This window comes from Aegilops tauschii, chromosome 2, assembly GCF_002575655.3.
Source record: "Aegilops tauschii subsp. strangulata cultivar AL8/78 chromosome 2, Aet v6.0, whole genome shotgun sequence".
In the NCBI taxonomy this organism is placed as follows: Eukaryota; Viridiplantae; Streptophyta; class Magnoliopsida; order Poales; family Poaceae; genus Aegilops; species Aegilops tauschii.
The window spans coordinates 65,204,844-65,220,412 of NC_053036.3; positions in this window are offsets into that span (position 1 = coordinate 65,204,844).

Consider the following 15,569-nt stretch of genomic DNA (forward strand, 5'->3'; position numbering starts at 1 on the left):
CACTTCTCCCAATTCAATACTAGGTTAGTTTCTTCACATCTCTGCAAAACTCGATCAAGATTGCTCAAGCAATCATCAAAAGAGGATCCATAGACGGAGAAATCGTCCATGAAAACCTCACAAATCTTTTCACAAAAGTCATAGAATCTAGCCATCATGCATCTTTGAAAGGTAGCAGGTGCATTACATAAACCAAAAGGCATACGTCTATAAGCAAAAGTACCGAAAGGGCAAGTAAAAGTGGTCTTTGATTGATCATCAGCTGACACAGGTATTTGAGAGAAACCAGAATAACCATCTAGAAAGCAAAAATGTGTATGTTTGGATAATCTTTCTAGCGTTTGATCGTTAAAAGGTAAGGGGTAATGATCCTTTTTAGTAGCCTTATTTAATTTGCGGAAATCAATTACCATCCTATAACCTATAATAATTCTTTGCGGGATCAATTCATCTTTATCATTAGGAACGACAGTAATACCTCCCTTCTTAGGGACACAATGGACTGGACTTACCCACTGACTATCAGCAACGGGATAAATTATACCTGCCTCAAGGAGCTTTAGTATTTTCTTTCTTACCACTTCTTTCATCTTAGGATTCAGCCATCGTTGGTGATCACGAACTGGTTTGGCATCTTTCTCCAAATTTATTTTATGTTGACATAGAGTGGGACTAATGCCCTTAAGATCATCAAGAGTATATCCAATAGCAGCTCGGTGCTTCTTCAGAGTTTTCAATAATCTCTCTTCTTCATGCTCTGAAAGGTTAGCACTAATAATAACAGGATATATCTTCTTTTCATCAAGGTAAGCATATTTAAGAGTATCAGGTAACGGTTTAAGCTCAAACACGGGATCACCCTTGGGTGGAGGAGGATCCCCTAGGATTTCAACAGGCAAATTGTGTTTCGGGATGGGTTCCTGTTTAAAGAATACTTCATCTGTTTCCCTTCTTTCATTCATAAACATATCATTTTCATGGTCTAGCAAATATTGTTCTAAAGGATCACTAGGAGGTACGGCAATAGAAGAAAGACCAATAATTTCATCCTTACTAGGCAATTCCTCTTCACGATGTTGTCTACAAAATTTAGAGAAATTAAACTCATGAGACATATCACCCAAACCAATAGTAACAACATCCTTTTCGCAGTCTATCTTAGCATTAACAGTGTTCAAGAAGGGTCTACAAAAAATAATGGGACAAAAGCTATCTTGTGGGGAACCAAGAACAAGAAAATCAGCAGGATATTTAGTTTTCCCACACAAGACTTCAACATCTCTAACAATTCCCATGGGTGAAATAGTATCCCTATTGGCAAGTTTAATTGTGACATCAATTGCTTCTAACTCATAGGTGCAATATCATGCATAATTTCTTTGTATAAGTCAATAGGTATTGCACTAGCACTAGCACCCATGTTACATAAGACATGATAACAATGATCTCATATTTATTAGAAATAACAGGCATGCCTACCACAGGTCTATGTTTATCTTTAGCACAAGGTTTAGCAATTCTAGCAGTTTCATCACGGAAATGAATAACATGCCCATCAATATTATCAGACAAGAGATCTTTAACTATAGCAACATTAGGTTCAACTTTAACTTGCTCAGGAGGTGTATAGGTTCTAATATTGCTTTTAGGAACCACAGTTGAAGCTTTAGCATGATCCTTTATTCTAACAGGGAAAGGTGGTTTCTCAACATAAGTAGTAGGAACAATAGGATCATTATAAGTGATAGTATTTTCTTCACCTTTAATAAGTGCAGCTACTTTTACTTCTATGGGAGGATGATATTTAAACCACTTCTCCTTAGGGAGATCAACATGAGCAGCAAAGGATTCACAAAAGGAAGCTACTATCTCAGAGTCAAGTCCATATTTAGTGCTAAATTTAAGGAAAACATCGGTATCCATAAAAGATTTAACACAATCAAACATAGGTGTCATACCTGACTCCTTACCTTCGTCGAGATCCCAATCATCAGAGTTGTTTTTAATTCTTTCCAATAAATCTCATTTGAATTCAATAGTCTTCATCATAAAAGAGCCAGCACAAGAAGTATCGAGCATGGTGCGATTATTATCAAAAAGCCGAGCATAAAAACTTTGAATAATTATTTCTCTTGGGAGCTCATGATTGGGGCATGAATATAACATTGATTTAAGCCTCCCCCAAGCTTTAGCGATGCTTTCTCCTTCGCGAGGCCAAAAATTATATATATAATTGCGATCGCGATGAACAAGATGCATAGGATAAAACTTCTGATGAAATTCCAATTTCAATCGTTTGTAGTTCCATGACCCCGTATCATCACATAGCCTATACTATGTCAATGCATCTCCCTTCAAAGATAAAGGGAAGACCTTCATCTTAATAACATCATCGGGTATACCTGCAAGCTTAAATAATCCACAAACTTCATCCACATAGATTAGGTGCTCATCAGGATGCATTGTTCCATCTCCTGCAAAAGGATTAGCTAGCAGTTTTTCTAACATACCCGAAGGAATTTCAAAGCAGACATTTTCATTTTCAGTGGGTTCAGCAGGTTGAGGAGCAACTCTTTGCTCTACTGTTCGGGGTGAAGATACCCCGAACAAGCCCCTCAGAGGATTACTTTCCATAGTAACAAGTGACAGTAAATTTCAGCACACTATATAAAAATTTCCTTACCAAATTCGACCTACCAAAGGCGCTTCACTCCCCGGCAACGGTGCCAAAAAAGAGTCTTGATGACCCACAAGTATAGGGGATCTATCGTAGTCCTTTCGATAAGTAAGAGTGTCGAACCCAACGAAGAGCAGAAGGAAATGATAAGCGGTTTTCAGCAAGGTATTCTCTGCAAGCACTGAAATTATAGGTAACAAATAGTTTTGTGATAGGATAATTTGTAACGAGCAACAAGTAACAAAAGTAAATAAAGTGCAGCAAGGTGGCCCAATCCTTTTTGTAGCAAAGGACAAGCCTGGACAAACTCTTATATAGAGAAAAGCGCTCCCGAGGACACATGGGAATTATCGTCAAGCTAGTTTTCATCACGTTCATATGATTCGCGTTCGGTACTTTGATAATTTGATATGTGGGTGGACCGGTGCTTGGGTGTTTCCCTTACTTGGACAAGCATCCCACTTATGATTAACCTCTATTGCAAGCATCCGCAACTACAACAAAAGTATTAAGGTAAACCTAACTATAGCATGAAACATATGGAGCGAAATCAGTCCCTTACGAAGCAATGCATAAACTAGGGTTTAAGCTTCTGTCACTCTAGCAACCCATCATCTACTTATTACTTCCCAATGCCAAATTCACGTGACTACTAATAGCAAGACTTCTCCCATGTCCTCAGGAACAAACATAACTACTCACAAAGCATATTCATGTTCATAATCAGAGGGGTATTGATATGCATATAGGATCTGAACATATGATCTTCCACCAAATAAACCAACTAGCATCAACTACAAGGAGTAATCAACACTACTAGCAACCTACAGGTACCAATCCCAGACTTAGAGACAAGAATTGGATACAAGAGATGAACTAGGGTTTGAGAGGAGATGGTGCTGGTGAAGATGTTGATGGAGATTGCCCTCTCCCAACGAGAGGAGCGTTGGTGATGACGATGGCGATGATTTCCCCCTCCCGGAGGGAAGTGTCCCCGGCAGAACAGCTCTGCCGGAGCCCTAGATTGGTTCCGCCAAGGTTCCGCCTAGTGGCGGCGGAGTCTCGTCCCAAAAGCTTGCTTATGATTTTTCTTCGGACGAAAGACTTCATATAGCAGAAGATGGGCACCGGAGGGCCAACAGGGGGCCCACGAGGTAGGGGGCGCGCCCAGGGGGTAGTGCGCGCCCCCCACCCTCGTGGCCAGGGTGTGGGCCCCCTATTGTATTTCTTCCGCTCAGTATTTTTATTATTTCCAAAAATAACTTTCGTGCAGTTTCAGGACTTTTGGAGTTGTGCAGAATAGGTCTCTAATATTTGCTCCTTTTCCAGCTCAGAATTCCAGCTGCCGCCATTCTCCCTCCTTATGTAAACCTTGTAAAATACGAGAGAATAGGCATAAGTATTGTGACATAATGTGTAATAACAGCCCATAATGCAATAAATATCGATATAAAAGAATGATGCCAAATGGACGTATCAAGGGGTAGTTCTTTCTTTTGTTATGCATATTCCTTGTCATTTGGTCATCCTCGTCTATGTCACTCTTACTATGTAATAGTTGCCTCTGTTTAGAATGTCATTCTCGTCTGGATCACGAGAGTCTGAGCGCTGCGGATGGGTGCGTTTTGGTGGTGTAGCAAGACTTCTTATGAACTATCATGTCTTGCTGTTTATGTCAGTAGTAGTCACTAGTCAGTGTTTGAATGTTGTATATATCGTTGTTTCGAACTGTTTATTGTCTCGAACTACTGGTGGGCTAAATGAGGGCATCACCATTCTCCGGTGTTCAGAGTGTATCTCCTTTTTTCAAGTTATATAATTTGAGCTCAGTGTCTTTTCGATGTTGTACACTTGTTTGGGCCAGTGAGGTGTCGTTGAATATGGGCCGAGTAGTAACGCAATGCCAAACAGGTCAATTATGACTCTCAGGCCGGGCTCTCAAAAGATCCTAAAAAAAGGCCGGGCTCTCCAAAAAAAGAATAAGGACTCTTAGGCCGACATGTGGGCGCCACCGGTGTTTTCGTGCGCTTGCGCGCCAAGAGCATATTGGCGCGTGTTCGAAATTCAAGCTACCTTTTCATCCCCAATCTCCCGCCCCTCCCCCACCTCTGGAATCTCGATTCCTACTCCAGTTCCCCCAAATCCCCCTCCTGTACTCCCTGTACTCAAGCGCACTGTCATGTCGCCGGTCAACGCGGATCTCCGAGTCGGAGATCCTGAGGTCCGTCCTGCCTTCAGTTGTTGCGTGCTGTCGCTCAACAGTGGCATGGCGGCGCTTGACGACCAGTTTGCCGGCAAAGTGCTGATGGTAACCATCAACGGCGACCGGCCTCCCGTCTCGCCGAACGACCTAGTCAAAGCTCTTGGCATTGTGCACGGCATCCAAATAAGTGACTTGCGCGTCGAAGTCTGTCCGCCACCGGCTGATTTCTTCGTCAGGTTCCGGACAACTTTCGACTGCAGTCGTGTGTTCGAATCTTCCCGGCGTTTGTTCTGCAATGGCGCGCTGGTGAGCTTTGATCGGTGGCACCCAGGATGGGGCTCGGCGCCCTCTGAGCTTGAGTTTTTAACAAAGATTACTTTCCACGGCATGCCTCGACGTGCTTGGAACAGCGAGTCCATGAATGAGCTTATCAACGACCTTGGAGGTGAGCTCGTAAGTATGTTTGTTCCTCCAGACAGCTGGGCTCTGACGGTTATGGCATGGATGAAGAAGCCGTCCACCATACCGAAGGTGATTGGTGTTGAGATACCGGTGCAGGAACCGGGGTTGCACTATTCGTCTCCACCAAGGCCGCCGCGGACCACGTTAGGGATGTACCAGTATTGAGTGTTCGTGCATGTCGAAGAAGTGGTGAATCCATCAATCGAAGTCCTACCGCCGCCGCTGGTGCCAGGGTCCGTCGACGACATCCATTACAGGAGTCAACGTCAGACTTTCCCGGTGTGGCTCAGAACGATGGATGGCACAGGGCCTACTCCATCGCGCGTCGGAGGCCACTGCTTCTTTGGGAGAAGAGGCAGGGCTGGCTGCCTGGATGTGCTCTAATTTGAGGTAACAACTGAATCTTGTCAGATACTAGTTAAATCCAAGCTATGGGTGTGAAGCAATGATGTGCTAGTACATTTGATTGTGACCTGTTCTAATTTTGTACCTGAACTTTTTTAGAAAGGGTTGTATGTCAACTTAATGTGCTAGCAGAACTTATTGTGTTGTCTGTCTGTTTTTTTTTTGCACGGCATTCAAGATATTTCCCCGTCATTGATAAAGACGATGAACCTTTATTTACAAGGTCGTTGGTTTCAACATAGCCCTACCCGTAGCGATCCACTGCTTCCATCCTGATTGTGCCGCCTGCGTGAAATTTTTGTATGCAAGTTTAGTGGGCTATGATGTTCTATATGATTGTGTCAACTATATAAGTTTTTACTGAGCATCAGCAATGCATATGGCTGAAAGATGTATTTACGAGCATCGACCAATGGGTCTCTCTCTCACACACACACACACACGCGCACACGCACAAGTGGGACCCGTTGAATTATTTCTTTGCTCATGACAGTTTTTAATTAGGTTCCACTGTAATCTAACTTTTTTCTTAAGTTATTAATTGAGCTCGGTGACTTCAAAAAGTTGTATAGAAGCCCTGTTTGGGCCTTTCCGGCGTCGCTGAATGTGGGCTGAGTAGCCATGTTAGGCTGTACTGTACTACACAGGCCTTTTTTTCAACATCAGCAATGCAACTGGGCCGACAGTTGTACACAATATCCGGGTCAACTTGTTATTCTCCGCCCCGCTGGGCTGCAAACTTTCCTAAGAGGTATGCATTAGGCTTAACAAGAAAATGGACTTTAAGAAATAATAAATGGGATGTAATTATAATAACTGGGCAGTAACTATAAAAAATGCACCAAACGCGTTATTAGTTTAAAAAATATATTATTTTTGGAATTTGAAAATTTTAATTTCATTACTTGTTGCGCACGCAATATTTCGTTGGATTTTAAGGTAATACAACTTTATTTTGAAATTATATCTAATCTGACTAGAAATTTTGGATAAAAATATTTCGGATCCCATAAAAATGTGGGATTTTTTTTTAATTCTGTTTTGAGCGGTTGGTTGAAATTATTAATCGTTGTCCTAACGAGAAAATGGGTTGTACTTTTAACAAAGTGTAAATGGGTTGTAGTAAATTCCATTAGAATTAAAAAATGGGCTGTACATTCTTACAAATCGCAAATGGGCTTTATGTTCTCTGCCACACACTTGTGGGCCTTCTAAGTTGACGCGTCCCCTAAAAAAACTAAGTTGACGCGTATGCAAGGCTTTGTCAACAACACACGGTTCTGGCAGCTGTGGTCATTGGATGTCCATCCAACGGATGTCGTGCTTCTTCTTCAATTTCGGATATTCTTGCTTCAGCCGCCCAAAAAATGATTCCTCCCCCTGACATCTGGGGCGCACCGTTTACGAGGCTGACTTGTGGGCCTACTAAGTTGACGCGTACCAAGGACTTTGTCAACTTAGTCAATATAAATGATTCTAGCTGCAGTGATCGTACGATGTCCATCCAACGGCCGTAGTGCTTCTTCAACCTCTGGTCTTCTTGCTCCAGCCGCCCAAAGCAGCGCCGGTCGTGCCGCGTGCTCCAGCCTCCCGTGGCCGGCTGTGATGTCGCGAAGGCCTCACCGCCCCCTACTACTCCCACCGCTGGCCAGGCCATCCCTCTACTCACTCACACCCCCTGTTATTCTGCGGCGACGGCAGCCTCACACCGCAGCAGAACCAGTGAACACTCGTACTCCTCTTTGCGCGGGGTTGCACTGCCGCGTCTTCCCCGGCTCCGCGTCGTCCCCTTCCTAGGCTCGTCGTCGTCCACCGCCGTGGTGCTCTCGGCGCGGCGTGGTCAATGTGGTCAATGACCGACTTCCATCGGAAGAGTACTGTACGTGGAGAGGCTGACAGCTGGGTCCACGGCAGCCGCAAGGAAGTGCCTCCTTATTACGCACAAAATAATTATTCCTCCACCTGACAGCGGGGAGCCATCGGACGGGCCACCGTATTTCGCGAAAAAAACATTTCCCCTGACTGCTGGGACCCACCAGCTACATCTTCGCACGCAAGGAAGTGCGTCCGGGCAAAAAAACGATTCGCCCCCTGACTGCTGGGACCCACTAGCTACATCTTCGCACGCAAGGAAGTGCCTGACAGTTGGGACCCACCTGGTCGAAGCGTACGTAACGTTGTCATTCTGGTCGCGAACGTGTACGTACATACTGGTCGATGTAGAGGCGCGCACGTGTCGTAGTAGAGGCGCGCACGTGTCGTAGTAGAGGCGCGCACGTAGCATGTACACGTACGTACAGCGGCCAGGGTGCAAGAAAGAAAATATGGCCACGTACGTACATACGGGCGGGGTCTCGAACGCCTATTCGCGTATACGTACGGTCAGGGCTCGTGTACGTGGCTGGGTCGGAACGGAGAAACTGCATCGTCGTCGTGTTCATGGGGAGGCATCGGAATGCGTCGTGTTAATCAGAGGCAACAGAACACGTGGGAGCCAACCGGCTTGGACAGAACAGCCGATGGAAACGAGGCCTGGCATACCGCAGAACGGAGGAAACGGCCTTGTGTTCGACCGGCCATGGTCGAAACGGGATCCTGTTCATCGGGAGGGGTCTAGAGTACCGCAAAACGGAGGAAACGGACCTCCTACGGTTGAAACGGGGTCCTGTTCATCGTGAGGGGTGTGGCGTAACACAAAACGGAGAAAACGGACTTGTGTTGGAGCGCTACGGTCCAAACGGGGGTCCTGTTCATCGGGAGGGGTGTGGCGTACCGCAAAACAGGGCTCCACGAGATACTGTTCATCTCCACCGTCGACCCCCTCGAGCCTCCATGGGCTACTGTTCATCCACCGTCGACCTCCTCCAGCCTCCACCTGCGACTGTTCATCCACGGGCTCCTGTTCATCCAGCCTCCACCGCGCGCTACTCCACCGGCTACTATTCAACCAACCCTCTCCACACGGGCTCCTGTTCAACCACCCCTCCACGGGCTACTGTTCATCCAGCCCTCCACCGTCTACTGTTCATCCAGCCCTCCACGGGGTGGTCCTGTTCATCCAGCCCTCCACGGGGTCCTGTTCATTCAGCCCCAACCGGCTCGATCGATCGGGGTCCTGTTCATCCATAGGCAACACCACGGGGTCCTGTTCATCCACCCCCACCGGGAACTGTTCATCCAAACCCCCCCAGCAACGCTCACAGTTCATCCAGAGGCAGCATCGATCGGCTTCAGTTAGCAGCAGTAGCGAAGGAATCGCTCGATCGAGTTCAGTTAACAGCCATCGATCGATCACTCGGGTTCAGTAACGAGTAGCCTGCAGTGCAATCGCTCGGGATCAGTTAGAGCCCAACGCCTCGCTCGGGTTCAGTTAGAGCCCAACGCCTCGCACCCACGCGCGTGCGTGTACGAGAGAAACGCGCATCGCTCGGCCCCGACCACCCACCGTAACCGGGAACACCCCGATATTTTCCTCGCCGTCGCTTCTACCATGGTTTTTTCCGTCATGGACGGCCCAAAGAATGCCATGCAGCTGCGTCTCTGGCCCGCCCAGGTCGAAAAGCCCATTTTCTGTCATGATTTTTTGTCATAGAAGTAGGAGCCCACCACATTTGTGATGATACTGGGTTTTGTCACAATTATAGTCATAGAAGTGTCATAAGTATTATAGAAAAAAAATTGTTCGGCCCAAAATGTCACGGATGTGTCTTTTTTTGTAGTGTGACCCCTGGCGCCCCAAGCCCGCCTCCTTGTCTATGCATGGTGATACGCCATACAAGGACGCCTTGCTATCTCCCACGGCTAGGCCCTCCTCTCCCTCTGCCTCGCGAGCCGCACCAAATCTGCCTTTTAGATTTGGCAAGCCTAAGGACCTGCACAAGCGTTGTTTCTGCTGCCTTTCCTATAGTCATCGCCGGCGGGATTGTAGGGATCCTGTCGTTTGCTGGCATTGTCGTCTGGTTGGTCATGTTAACTATCAATGCACTCTTCGCTCATCGCACCAACCTTCCAGCCTCCCTTTAAGTACCGCTTCCATTGCTAGCGGCCCATCACCATATGCTTGTTCTTCTCTTGCTCTCAACGCCGCATCTCCCCCTCCTAGCAACCTTGCGCCCCTACCCTCCCCTCCCATGGAGCCCGTCGTACATGGCCTCCCCACCTCCCTAGATGTCCACTACCCAATGGTAGCGGACCAAAACTCACTCATTCGCCTTGTCGACATCACCCCCCCTCCGGCCTACTTGCCCTGGCTCAAGCGCATCTTCCGCTACCACCTTGGCATTTCAGTCGTTCAGTTCACCGGATGCTCCGTGGGCACAGTCTTTGTATTCTTCCAGCGCGAATCCGAGCAGGTTGCCGCCCTGCGTGCCAGCCCAATCTGCTTAGGCAACCGCAAGATTTGGATCCAGCCACATAACGCTGGTGACAATGCCTTCTCCTTCTAATATCGCCATGTCGTAAGCATCTCCCTTGAGAAGATGCCACTAGAGCTGTGGAATAGGAGAGGGGTGGCGGCTAGCGTGGCTGGCTTTGCCAACCTCTTCAGGCTTGAGCACGCGTGCCTCAATGGTAGCGTGTTTTCATCTATCTTTGTGCTCGTCAAGGTGGAAGCCCTCCACCATATCCCTCACCACCTCACCTTCCACTGTGTCGACGGCAACGGCATCTACGCAGATGTCATCATCAATGAGATCTCGGACGTGGCCCGCTCCCTTGGCGCCCCGACCGCCCCGCCGCGGCCGGCCGGTCTGGCTGATGGGGGTGGTGCCAGCGGCTCGCTCCAGCCCGCCATGCCGTGCCAAGGGCATGCACACCCTAGGCCGGCCCTGGGCAGCCTTGGGGGCAACAAGGGCATGGCCGAACGGGCTTTTCGTGCTTTCCTCCACCCCGAGATGGCCTCCGTCGGTGACTGCCTCGCCATGCTCAAGGTCGCCGTCAAGCCGAAGCTTATCAAGAACGCCACTTTCTTCCTCCCCACGGTCGCGCAAGTCGGCCATGAGGATGAAGCCCGGCATTGGCTCCACTCTTCCCTGCTCGCTACTGACACGCGCGCGCCGCGTGCGGTCGTCTCCTTTGACCCAGAGGAATTGCAGTTCTCCTTCAACCTTGAGTTAAACAACCGCCGCTCGGTCGCCGGGTCCATTCTGGTGCGGCCGCTGGCAGTGGGGGATGGCTACTTCCCGTGCTTCAACTACATCTCAGAAGAGCTGACGCGGGAAAGCTGTCGATCCCTCTTTTTCAAATTCTGGCCCAAACTGCTCGACGGCAGCCTCTGCTCCCGCACGTTGCCACTGCTTTCGTCTGTGGAGTGCAAATACTCGCCTAAGCCCAATGTGCCATCCAGCCTCCTACCTACAGTAGGCCCGCACATCTCTTCTGCTGAAAGCCCACTCCTACCCGCTGCAGCTTACTTTCGAGCCCAGGCCCATCTCAAAGCTCACCAGATCCTCACATCTCGGCCCATCTGCTTGTGGCCTGCCAACCGCATTCCCAGTCCTGAGCCTGGTATCCTACCCTATGGTCAGGTCTCTCCTATGGCTGTGAATGACCTTAAGCACGGCGCGTGTACCGCGCTCCCTCCCTATGTCGCCACAGTCTTCTGCAGCTGCCGCGATCTGCCACAAGATCCTACCGCCAGTGAGCTCCTTTCCTCGCCGCCCACGCTGCAGCTTCTCGACCCCTCGGGGGGCTCTGCTGCTGGCCAGCACAGCCTGATTCGCGATGAGCTTGATCTGAATCTGGAGCCTGTCGATGCTAGGGCTCCTGGAGATGTCGCCGGACTGGTGGTCGCGACCCCTACTGTGGAGGGCCACCTGTCTCTGCGGCGCAGCCAGCGCCTCAGGCAAGCCTACGATGGTGTGCGCTTGGGCTTGGTGGAGCGCGCGGCCAAGCGCAAGGCGGCGGCGTATGGCTCGAGCTCTGGCACAGGCCCCTCTCGCCGCTCCGGCTCCTCGTTGTCTCACCGCAAGAATTCCAAGACGGTGGCGGTTGCTGGCCTCTTAGAGCTGCCTCTATTGTCGACTCCCTCTCCGCTGACCAGGGGCAAGCTGAAGCAGATCGCGGAGATCTGCGATCTCAATGTCGCTGCCATCCTTGACCAAGCCAGCCTCCGTGCCTCCCCTGCGGCGTCATCCACTTCGGCTAGCTCTCCCGCCGACAGCAGCTCGTCTGCTTCATCTGTGCGTGTCCTCTCCGGTCTTGATGATTAGCCTGCTGCTTCCATCTTCCTGTTTCCATATGCCTTTGGATGTGCCTGCTTAAGTTAGTTCATGCGCTTTGCACCTTTTATCTCTGTCAGTCTGTCTGTTGTGTTGGGTTAGTAGTCAGTTGCTGCGCGCAATGTGTGTCTGCCCATGTATCAGTTCATTGTTACTCGTGTCCGAGTCTGTACCGTGTCCACCTTCAGGTGCATCTATCAAGCTTTATCTCATGTTTAGTTCGCTCTGCTTCTTGCGTTTGCCTGCTTCATAATCTGGGTTGTATGCTCCATGTTTCATCATGAAGATTTTAAGCTGGAATGTACACGGCCTTGGTGATGATGATAAATGTTCGTATGTTGGCGATGCTATAACCTCTTGCTGCCCCAGCATTGTTTGCTTGCAGGAAACTAAGCTGCAACACCTCCCATCGTTCAAGCTACGCTCGTTCTTACCTGCGTCCTTCCAAGATCAGGCTGTCACCCCCTCTGTGGGTGCAGCCGGTGGAATCCTTGTCGCCTGGGACACTTCCTGTGTTCAAGGCTAGGTCATCGACACGCACAAATACCATGTCACTCTGAAATGAGCTCGACTTCAACTACTAATTCTTTCCTGATCACTGTTGTATACGCACCTTGCTTGCATGATGAGAGGCCTGCCTTCTTTGAAGCAGTCAGCAACATTGCAACTGATGCAGACACTCCCTGGATTGTCTTGGGGGATTTCAACATGTATCATTTTCCACATGAGAAATCGTGTGGTCGCATCAATTGGAACCACATGGACATGTTCAACACATGGATCAGAGAGCTAGGGTTGGATGATATTCAGATTGACAACCGCTTGTTTACCTGGTCTTATAAGAGGACCTCACCCACTCAGGCCAGGCTTGATCGAGTGCTGGTAAACGCGGTATGGAACCTGAGCTTCCTACAGTCCTCTGCCACTTGCGTGTCTGCTGTCACTTCCTACCACACACCGATCCTAGTGCAGTTCAGTGTTGATACACCCAAGAGCAAGCTTTTCAGGTTTGAGAATCACTGGCTTGAGATGCAAGAGGCCAGAGATATAGTTCAGGATTGCTGGACCCGGGGCACCAGGGTGTTCAGGTCCTCGGGCTCGCTACTCAGCTACAAGATGAGAAGGAACAGAGCTACCCTACGAAAATGGTGCCGGCGCAAGTCCAGCCTCACGATGCTGGTGGAGAATAACAAGCATGTTGTGAGTTTTCTGCAGGCTGTTGAGGAGAAAAGGCATCTGACTGTGTTACAAGCGGTGCTTCGTGAGGCTGCCACTTCCAAGGCCGAACAACGCATCCTATGGCAGGCTGCCATGTGGCGTCGTCGGGCCAAGCTAAGATCGTGTGTTAGCGGGGATGAGAACTGCCAATTCTTCCATGCAGCTGCAAACTCCCAACACAGGCGTAATAAGGTTAAGGTTCTTACTCATGATGGCGTGCTCTACTACCAGAACAGCCAGAAGCTCAACTTCGCAATGATACGTCTCCAACGTATCTATAACTTTTGATTGTTCCATGCTATTATATTATCTGTTTTGGATGTTTAATGGGCTTTATTATACACTTTTATATTATTTTTGGGACTAACCTACTAACCCAAGGCCCAGTGCAAATTACTGTTTTCTTTTGCCTCTTTCAGTGTTTCACAGAAAAGGAATATCAAATGGAATGAAACCTTTGGGAGAGTGATTTTTGGAACAAACGTGATCCAGGGAACTTGAAGTGGACGTCAAGAAAGAAGCGAGGAGGCCACGAGGCAGGGAGGCGCGCCTGCCCCCCTGGGCGCGCCCCCACCCTCGTGGGCCCCTCGCAGCTCCACCGACCTACTTCTTCCTCCTATATATACCCATATACCCCGAAAACATCTAGGAGCACCACAAAACCCTATTTCCACCGCCGCAACCTTCTGTACCCGTGAGATCCCATCTTGGGGCCTTTTCCGGCGCTCCGCCGGAGGGGGAACCGATCACTGAGGGCTTCTACATCAACACCATAGCCTCTCCGATGATGTGTGAGTAGTTCACCTCAGACCTTCGGGTCCATAGTTATTAGCTAGATGGCTTCTTCTCTCTCTCTCTTAGGATCTCAATACAATGTTCTCCTCGATCTTCTTGGAGATCTATTCGATGTAACTCTTTTTGCGGTGTGTTTGTCGAGATCCGATGAATTGTGGGTTTATGATCAAGATTATCTATGAACAATATTTGAATCTCCTCTGAATTCTTTTATGTATGATTTGTTATCTTTGCAAGTCTCTTCGAATTATTAGTTTGGTTTGGCCTACTAGATTGATCTTTCTTGCAATGGGAGAAGTGCTTAGCTTTGGGTTCAATCATGCGGTGCTCGATCTCAGTGGCAGAAGGGGAAACGACACGTATTGTATTGTTGCCATCGAGGATAAAAAGATGGGGTTTATCATATTGCTTGAGTTTATCCCTCTACGTCATGTCATCTTGCCTAATGCGTTACTCTGTTCTTATGAACTTAATACTCTAGATGCATGTTGGATAGCAGTCGATGTGTGGAGTAATAGTAGTAGATGCAGAATCGTTTCGGTCTAATTGTCGCGGACGTGATGCCTATATACATGATCATGCCTAGATATTCTCATAACTATGCACTATTCTATCAATTGCTCGACAGTAATTTGTTCACCCATCGTAATACTTATGCTATCTTGAGAGAAGCCACTAGTGAAACCTATGGCCCCCGGGTCTATTTTCCATCATATTAATCTCCCGTCAACTAGCTATTTCTGTCGCCGTTTATTTTGCAATATTTACTTTCAATCTTTATCATAAAAATACCAAAAATATTATCTTATCATCTCTATCAGATCTCACTTTTGCAAGTGGCCGTGAAGGGATTGAAAACCCCTTTATTCTGTTGGTTGCAAGGTTCTTATTTGTTTGTGTAGGTACGAGGGACTTGTGTGTGGCCTCCTACTGGATCGATACCTTGGTTTTCAAAAACTGAGGGAAATACTTACGCTACTTTGCTGCATCACCCTTTCTTCTTCAAGGGAAAACCAACGCATGCTCAAGAGTTAGCAGGCAACTCAATACTTCATGGATATCTTGGGTCAGCCTGCTCTCTCCCTACCAACGATTCAGCTAAATGATCTGTACAGTGCTGTCGACCTCTCTGATCTTGTCAGTAGCTTCTCCTGGGACGAAGTGGTGCAGGCCATTAACAAGCCACCAAACAACAGGAGTCCAGGACCAGATGGCTTCACGAATGAATTCTACAAAGCCTTCATGCCTCTTCTGAAGGATGATATGCTCAGTTTTCTAACGGATCTGCATAGTAATAAGATGTCTCTGTAGGGGGTCAACACGGCCTACATCACCTTGTTGCCAAAGAAGGACACCCCGCTGGAGATGCGGGATTATAGGCCCATCTCGTTGGTGCATAGTGCACCCAAGCTGGCTTCCAAGATCTTGACGAACAGGCTGCAGAAAAGGGTCCCAGATCTTGTCCATCCGATGCAATCCGGGTTTTTGCGAGGAAGATCGATAATGGAAAACTTTGCGTTGGCCGCGGAAATGGTTCAAACTGCACATAAGAGGAGAGTGCCGGTTGTCGCACTTAAGTTGGATTTTCAGA